Source organism: Herpailurus yagouaroundi, unplaced genomic scaffold (genome assembly GCF_014898765.1).
Source record: "Herpailurus yagouaroundi ecotype Mexico unplaced genomic scaffold, PumYag 184, whole genome shotgun sequence".
Classification (NCBI taxonomy): domain Eukaryota; kingdom Metazoa; phylum Chordata; class Mammalia; order Carnivora; family Felidae; genus Herpailurus; species Herpailurus yagouaroundi.
This window is the reverse complement of record NW_024412415.1, coordinates 22,748,816-22,758,187: the sequence shown is the minus strand read 5'-3', so window position 1 is coordinate 22,758,187 and position 9,372 is coordinate 22,748,816. Positions and strand designations below refer to the sequence as shown.

Genomic DNA, 9,372 nt, shown 5'->3' with positions numbered 1-9,372 from the left:
CAATAAAAACTCATTATCCTCCTAGCCAATCAGGAGATACTTAGCAAGTACCCATTTACACAATTGAGGAAGATAACCAAAATGGAAGAACTGTTAAAGATCTGTTAAAATCAAACAGATTTGGGTTCCAATTCTGCTTCACTACTTAGTACTGGGATGCTGGATCAAGTTAATCTCTGATTTTTAGTTTCCATATTTTTGAATGCTAAGGAGTAAAGAATGATTTATCTTTGGTAACAGTATTAAAATAGTTTTTCTTTTAGCTCACTTATATTTTGATTTCTACAATAAATATGTGTTATATCTGATGAAGGAGGAAGGTACTTTTTTTTTTTTTTCCAACGTTTATTTATTTTTGGGACAGAGAGAGACAGAGCATGAACGGGGGGAGGGGCAGAGAGAGAGGGAGACACAGAATCGGAAACAGGCTCCAGGCTCTGAGCCATCAGCCCAGAGTCTGACGCGGGGCTCGAACTCACGGACCGCGAGATCGTGACCTGGCTGAAGTCGGACGCTTAACCGACTGCGCCACCCAGGCGCCCCAGGAAGGTACTTTTTAAATGTACATAATATATTCCTTATAAACTTTAACCTTTAAAAGAATTCATGGATGTAAAGTACTTAACATATGCATGAAGAAGTTAGGTTATTTACCCAATCATTACCACAAAATAGCCACTGTGAACACAAATACAGGAGAGCAAAGGATAAAATAGTATAAAAACTCTCAATAATTCATGTACTTACTAGTACTACTTATTTACAGAATAAGTATTATATTAAAACAGTAATGTTTCATCAAATTATTTTCAAATAAGTTCAAGAATATTAACATTAATTATTCTGGTCCAGAATTTGAGCCTATTTGTAACTAAGTAACATTTATTTCCTTTCTGTCACTTCCATTTTAAGAGTAAACAAATCCCAAAAGATAACCTTAGGATGTGCTTCAGATCCACCACTTTCTTCCCACCCTCAACCACCACCATTCTCAGTTCAGGCTCCTACGGATGAACACCTAAGCAATTTCCCAACTGACATCCCTGCCTTTGTCTCTCTTTAATCCCATCTACCCACAGATTGATGATTAACTACTATACTAAGAGCACTTTCATCATTACATTCCACTGTTCAAGACTGATAAAAGTTTCCTGATGCATGGAACACAAAACCCATTTTTTAATCCTGACATTCCAAGCTCTCCACATTCAGGTACCAAGCTAAATTTTTGTTCTTTTCTTTTAAATTGGAGAAAAAAAAAAAAAAAAAAAAAGCACAAAGCTTACCAGAAAGGTATAAACACAGTAAAAGGAACTTTCTCCCTCTTAAACCACTTTTAAGAGTAAGTTATAGACATGATGCCCCACCATCCATCCATCATTACTTTAGTAAGTCCTACTGTGTACTGTGCAATTAACTACAATACCTGCATCAGTATCATCAAATTAACATTTACAAATTACTACCTTTTAATCTTTGGTTCCCATTTGAGTTTTGCCAAACATGATTAAGTTCAGAATCATGACTGTCTTTAGATGTCTTGTCTTTTTTTAACTTTCTTGCCTTTCTCATGTCCTTGATATTGTAGGCCAGACTGTCACTCATTCTGAATTTGTTTTGTCTGATATTTCCTCAGGATTAGTTTCAGGTCATGCATCTTTGGCAGGAATATCACAGAAGTGATGCTGTGTTCTTTGCCAATGCAACCTATCAGGTGGCACATGAACCAAATGATCCCATTACTGATGATGTCCACTTTGACTACTTAATTAAGGTGGTGTCAGCCAAAGCTTCTCAACTGAAAAGTTACTTTTTCCCATTGTACTTAATAGGCATTTTTGTGGGAAGATTCTTTGAGATGACATAAATATCCCATTCTTCACAAAACTTTCAATTTATTCGTATCAGCACAGACTCATGGCTTCCTATCTTATTCAGTGGGCTATTATCCACTACTATCATTATTTATATTGTTAAAATTGTCCCAGATTTCAAACTGGCTTCCATAACCTTCTAACAAGATCTCATCATTCTTTAAGTCATTACTTTCCAGTACAACAAGATGTTCTAGGCTCATCTTGTACTCTCTCTGCTCTGGTTTTAGAATCAGTCATTTCTCCAAGAAGCCCTGGTTTCTTTTAGCAGAGAATAGTATTTAGAAAACAAATTCTGGATTTCAGAGATGGCCACTGGGTTTTTCTACTTCTGGGCCCTCTTAGCAGACAGAGCTGCATTATGTACACATATACACATATATACAACACACATTTATATCTATATTTCTCTTACTATATATACTAAAAATTAGGAGTTCACATAAATGTCTCCATTTCCCTTCCAATACTATAGGATTCCTTCTAGTTTCATTTCTTTCCTTATTTGTAACTTCCTTCAACAGCAGTGAGAAGTCTCCTTATCCCTAATTTATTGTTTAATCAATTCCCCTGTATATAACCAGTTTCCAGTTGTTGTGTGGCTGTCCTCTTGCACAGAAGCTCTTATTTCTCCTCCGTTTGTTGTGACCACTGGCTTCCAAAAGGGCTGTTGCACAAAACCAAGTTAGATGAGGCCTGTGTCCTCCCTCCTTCAAGCTACTAAACACCCCAACTATTCCTCTGGTTTGCCCTTCTTCCCTTTAAGATTCTCTGCCAAAAGTTCCTAAATCCTTTCCAAACCTTTCCATAACCTATCAATCTTCCTATTCCTACCTACTCTCTGAAACCCTTGCAAATTAAAAGAGATAAACCTACATGGATTGATTTCTGACATTTGAGTCCAGAATTAGAAGGCCTGTACAGTATAAAAGGAGTTGTATCAGATGTTTCTACTAAAACAATTGCTAAATAAAAGGAGGGTCTCTAAGAAAAAGGGAGTGGGAAATGGTGAGCCTCCTTCTATCACTTTAGTTGGAGAGTGTTGTTGTCTTTTCTCTACATTTGGAGATAATGCAGCAATTGCAGAGTTCACAGTAAGAAAACTCCAAGCAATCTAAAACTTGTGCACAGTGACTGGACAGTAAAGACATTTGAAATAATGGAATCTGAGTGGAGAAAATGTTCTGGAGAAGAAAAGGTGATAGCTTGCTCTAAATATCTGAAAGGCTGATGTAGTTTGGTGTGATCCAAAGAACATATCAATTCTAGAGAGACACAATTTGTTTTTTAAGTATACCATAAACTAGATCTTTCTAACAAACATATCCAAGAATTAGATAGCTACTTTAGGGATAAAGTAAGTACTACATTATTGAAGACATTAAAAGCACATTTTAGACAACACTTTGATGGAGATGTAAAGGCAGGCAAAAAAGTAAAAAAAAGAGTACTGGACTTGGAGTCAGAAGTCATGATATACTGGTTAAAATTCATGTATGGGGCATCTGGGTGGCTTAGTCGGTTAAGCATCTAACTTTGGCTCAGGTCATGATCTCATGGTTCATAAGATCAAGCCCCACATTGGGCTCCGTGTTGACAGTGCAGAGCCTGCTTGGGATTCTCTGTCTCCCTCTCTCTCTTTGCCATAGCCCCCACTCCCCCGGAGCTTTCTCTCTCTCTCAAAATAAATAAATCAACTTAATAAAAAAAAATGAAAGCACAGGCTGTGGAATTAGACAGACCTGGGTTTGCAATGTAGACTGTCAATCCTGTGCAAGTTACCCCATTTTCCTCATATGTAAAACAAAAACAGCTGTGTCTATTGCATAGAATTGTAGTGTGACCTTAATGCACTGATAAACACAAAAAGCTTATTTCATGTCTGTCACAAATACATGCTTAATACAGGTTTTCTATTATAATTACATGGTATTCTGTAATCAACAAACCCTAAGTTATGGAAGGCTTTATTACTAGGCATTAGTTCTATTAATACAGAGACTTTATCAATCTTGTTCCATTCCCCTAGTCCTTGGCACAATGCCTGGCATTTAGCACAATCTATTAATATTAAAATACTGATGGGCTTTTGGATTATGAACCTTTTAAGGTCCCTTCTTATGCTGATAATCCATAACCCAGCCATGTGATATTAGTAAAAGAACATCCTTGTATTAATATCCATACTCCTTGGCACAATCTTCTCTTTAGTCCATCTAGAATGGTTGGACAAATGATGAATACTTTTTATGAGCCGAACACATTTACCTACAACCTAGCTGATGAAACAAGACAAACACATGGCACAATACATTTAACATGGGAGTATAAGTTCCATGAAGGTGGGGCTCAGTTATGCTCAGTTATTTTCTTAGCACTTAGCACTGCTGATTAACTCAGTTTCAAAAAAGGAGTTGGAAAAGAGAAAGCTGGGTAGATGAGAACTGTTACAGAACATTTCATAGAACACATAGATAACATATGTGTTTCATAGAACACATAGATAAAAGTTGGAAAGAGTGAGAAAGGAAAGGGGCTGAGAGAAGCAAATAGCACTGCATAAGTAAGAGACCATCCAAAGCAATTATAAAAGAGGAAATGAACAGAGTGTGTGAGTCAACATGTCTATCTAAAATAAGATGACATGCTAGGATCTAAAGGAAAATAGCACGGTGTGTATTCAACATATATCTACTTATGACTCAATGCATACTGTTGAGCACTGGGCTGTCCCCAATACTGGGTTTCGAGAGAAAATAATGAACAATTTTATGTGCCTCAGAGAACCATCCAAAAATCTCACAACTTTTGACTAGGCAACTTCTCAATTATTAGAAATTTATTCTAAGGTTATAACCAAGTTATGACAAACTTAAAACATAAAAGATGTTCCATATGGAATTGTTTACCAACAATTATAGGCTGGTAATAGGTGAGGAAGAAATTATATTATATGATACACTACATGACAGATTACCCTAGAGTCCTTCAAAGTCATATTTATGGTTAGTACTTCAAAAACAAGATTGATTTAACTACGTTCTCATCTATGAAAAATATTAGAAATATGGTAAATTAATCCTCCAGATTAAACCAATACACTTCCATTCGCTCTAGAAAACATAGTGATTGGTCTCTAGAACATAGTGAGTGCTCATGGCTGATAGGCTGTTCTTTTTCATTAAAAAAAATTTTTTTATGTTTATTTTTGAGAGAGAGAGAAAGAGAGCGAGCGACCAAGCAGGGAGGAGCAGAAGGAGGAGACACAGAATCCAAAGCAGGCTCCAAGCTCTAAGCTGTCAGCATAAAGCCCGATGCGGGGCTTGAAATCACAAACTGTGAGATCATGACTTCAGCCAAAGTTGGACGCTTAACCGACTAAGCCACCTAGGCTGTTGTTCTCTTAATACTCTCAATATTTCTACTCCCACCGATTGAATTATATGCTTACCAAGAGCTAGTTCTATTCATCCCCAAATGTATTTTATACCAATGGTACTTTTTGTTGTGATTATGTAACTAAATGAAATCCACAAACCGAGGAAATATGAATGCCAAAATAAAGGTAGTCATTTCTATAAAACTAAGTTGAATGTGTGAAGAAGTTGGTCCCAAACCATCTAATTTATGTGGCAGCCAGACAACTACAAAAGACTGGGGCAGGGTGTCATAAAAGTCTAAAGGAATGCACATAGCTGCTCCAAAAAAGTTTAAGTTTTCCTATACCTTTGAATATAATTTGTAATTCACGATCTGTGATTTTCAGATGGTGAACTATAGGTGTGGTTTAAGCAAGGAAAGTAATCTAAAACCTATATTGCCCTATCCACTAATGTCAGGCCTTGTTTCTACTTCAGAAGACTGGTGACTGAATGTACTTTTATATGTTTTATTGCTGTTTCGATAAAATTGTGTTTTAAGTTGTGGTAAAATACATACAACATAGTATTTACCATCTCAACTATTTTAAGTATACAATTCAGTAGTGGTAAGTATATTTACACTATTATACAACTAATCTCCAGAATTTTTTTTCATCTTGCAAAACTAAAATTTTATGACCATTAAATAATTTTCCATTCTCCAGTAACTACCCCTAGCAATTACCATTTTATTTTTGGTCTCTATGGATTTTATTACACAATGTACTTATCATATAAGCGGAATTACACAATATATGTCTTTTGGTGACTGTCTTATACTTAGCATAATGCCCTCAAGGTTCATCTATGTTGCAGCATGTGTCCAAATTTTCTTCTTTTTAAGTCTATTCATTATATGTATATATCACACTTTATTTATCCATTCATCCATTGATGGACACTTGGATTGCTTTTGTCTTTTGACTATGTGAATAATATGGCTATGAGATGGGTGTACAAATATCTGAGACTCTGCCTTTCATTTTGGGGGATATATACCCAGAAATGGAATTACTGGATCATATGGTAATTTTGTTTTTAGTATTTTGAGAAATAAACTGTAATTAAATGGCAAACTACCTGTCACATTTCTGTAGAAAAGAGTACTTCTACACTACTCCAAATGTTAACACTGACTGATGGGATGATGGGATTATGGATGAATGAAGTTTGCAGTCTCTCTTTGGCTTATTATATTTTCTAAATTTCCTATAGTAAGCATTATTATGGTACCTAAGTAACAAAAACATATATAAAGCTTTTATGCTGTTACTTTTACTTGTGAGTATATCACCACAAAGGCTTTAATATTCGTGACCCCTAAATATTGGGGAAAGCCCTATGGTCTGAATGCCAATCTCCCCAAAATTCATACATTGAAACCTAATTCCCAAAGTGATGGTATTAGAAGGTGGAGACTTTGGGAGGTGATTAGGTCTTAAGGACAGATCCTTCATGAATGGGATTAATACCCTTATGAAGAGGCCCAGCATAACTCCCTGCCCCCTTCCACCATGCAAAAATATGATAAGCCTATAATCTAGAAGAGGGTCTTCACCCAACCAAGCTGTTACCCTGATATCCTGGCCTCCAGAAGTGTGAGAAATAAATGTTTATTGTTTATAACTAATCCAGTCTGCGGTACTTTGTTATAGCACCTCCAATGAACTAAGATGAACTAAGACACTAAGAATACTTTCCTGTATGGGTACAGGCCAAAGCTGAGTACAGACCCACTACCTTCTTTGTTTGTTTTAATTTAAAGACACAAACATAGAGATTTTTTTAATGATTGCATATAAAGATGATGGCTAGGTACATGGAAATTTTGTCTAGTGCTTTAGCATGAGTGACACTACTTACTTTTCCAGGGAAAAGTACTAAGATTCACTAAAGTATGCCTAGGTTTGAGAATCTATCTTCTGCCCCTGATTATCAGAGTTACTGATAATACTCTTAAACTCTGTGGGGGGCAAAGACAGGTGTTGAAATCTAGTTATATTTATTAATATTTCCAAAAATACCCATATGATAGGACCCTAGGTCTTGGTTTTTAAAACCGAGTGTATGCAATTAATTAATAGCCATAAAACAGGTTATCAAAGATTATCCTCTCTGTGGTACATATGAACAAGAAATGTGAAAGCAAAAGGTAAGTAAATACCAAAGGGAGGAGAGTATCAAAGCAAAAGGAAAAGGATACTGTCAGTGAGGGTAGCCAGAAAGGAGGGGGAAAGAGGGAAGGGATAGAAAGAAAGATTGAGACAGTCCAAGACTAATTTTCATGTGCTTGGGACAGTCTAAATATGATCTTAGCTACAGGAACTTTCAAGGTCCTTTTTGCAAATGGAACTCTGTATAAAGTTTAGATATGAATTCAAATTCTCAGCTGAAATAGGGTAAATAATTTCAGCTGTTGGTTAATACAATCATAAATTCACTTATTTACAACTACCAATTGAGGGGCACCTGGGTGGCTCAGTTGGTTGAGTGTCCGACTCTTGATTTCAGCCCAGGTCATGATTCCAGTCTCATGGGGTTGAGCCATGCATTGGGCCCCATGCACAGCGTGGAGCCTGCTTGGGATATTCTCTCTCTCTCCCTCTTCCTCCTTCCCCCCCGTCTCTACCCCACTCTCTCTCCCCCGTCTCTCTCCCCCCGTGCCCCTCTCTCCTGCTCACATGCTCTCTAAAACTAAAATAAAAAAAATAATAAAAAACCTTCCCAATTTAAAAAATATTAGGTACAATATTCTAAATATAGAATTTTGCTCATTTAATAACAGAAGTCTTAGTAATCTAATACTTCAATTAGTAGCATGCATATAAAAAACTATTTTAATTGCTTATAATTTGTTTACACATATTAATAATTCTTGGTCATTTTTAAAAATCTTTTAACCCGAATAAATATGGTTAGATCTCTTGTCATACCATTTTTTTTTGCCTACTTCCCTAACTGAATCCTAAAGAATTCCTTTGATGTTAAGTCATTTCTTAAATAAACAGCTACATTTTCTTAGAACTAATTTATAGAACAGCTTCTGGGGAGTCACACCTGAATAACTCCCACAAAGTTGTGCTATTTTACAGTATAGTTTAGACATGAAATAGATCTGTTTATGCTGTTTCTTGCTGTCTGGGGTAGCAGACGCAGTTGCCTCAATTTCCACTGGAGGCAGCAGACTCCTCAAGCAATCCCTAGGTGCACGGACTTCCCAAAGAATTTTCTTAAGCCAAAAGTGGTTAGTAGTTAAGGGAAAAGGACTTAAGTTTAGGCCCATTCCAAGCTTAAGACCCTTCCAAAATCTGATTTAAGTGCTAAGAACCTGTTCCAACTGCAGAGAAACAGTGTTAAAAGAAAAAGCATGAAAAACAGCAACCCTGATAGTGCTGTAATATTTAAGACATAAGCATCAAAGTCCAATCTTATGAAATACTTAGCCATTCAGTGATGATAACAAGTAAAAAGAAAATGGAAAAAATTGGAACTCCTTTTCTTTTCTGTCTCTGTTCTCTTTGATGAAGTGCTATCAAGGAGAGAACTACCAAGGATAGGCTGCTGAAAAGAGAAGAAAAAGTAGAAATGGTGGTTAACAGTCTTTAAATCAAATCTTCTTTATGATAAACACTTAACTGTCACTGGAGAAAAGCAGCGTTCCTCAGAACTGTAACTTCTGCCAATTATCGCACCCTTTAAGTTAAATCTAGACAATAGCTGCAATACCAGTGTATTATACAGAAGCAATGCCATCACCACTAAGTATCAATGATTGGAATGTATACATTCTATAACTATTCAAATATTCCCAGTTAATTAAAAAAATATCTTTAGAAATAGCATTTTAAGACACACAACTTAGGGGCATCTGGGTGGCTCAGTCAGTTGAGCATCTGACTTTGGCTCAGGTCATGATCTCATGGTTCGTGAGTTTAAAACCTGTGTTAGGCTTTGTGCTGACAGTTCTGAGCCTGGAACCTGCTTCAGACTCTGTGTCTCCCTCTCTCTGCCCCGCCCCTGCTCATGCTCTGTCTCTCTCTCAAAAATAAATAAACATTAAAAAAAAAAAAAAAAAC

At 36.3% G+C, this 9,372-nt stretch overlaps 1 protein-coding gene and 1 long non-coding RNA gene across 14 annotated transcripts in view; one reads left to right on the top strand and one right to left on the bottom strand.

The window, feature by feature from the left end:
- The window catches only part of TCF12 (transcription factor 12), a 396,860-nt gene that overhangs the window by 147,608 nt on the left and 239,880 nt on the right, over positions 1 to 9,372 (bottom strand). The gene's annotated exons all lie outside the window — the stretch shown is intronic.
- Positions 25 to 1,299, top strand: LOC121041760 (uncharacterized). The gene is made up of 2 exons (XR_005795839.1): positions 25 to 320; positions 550 to 1,299. It is a non-coding gene; the product is annotated as an uncharacterized LOC121041760 (long non-coding RNA).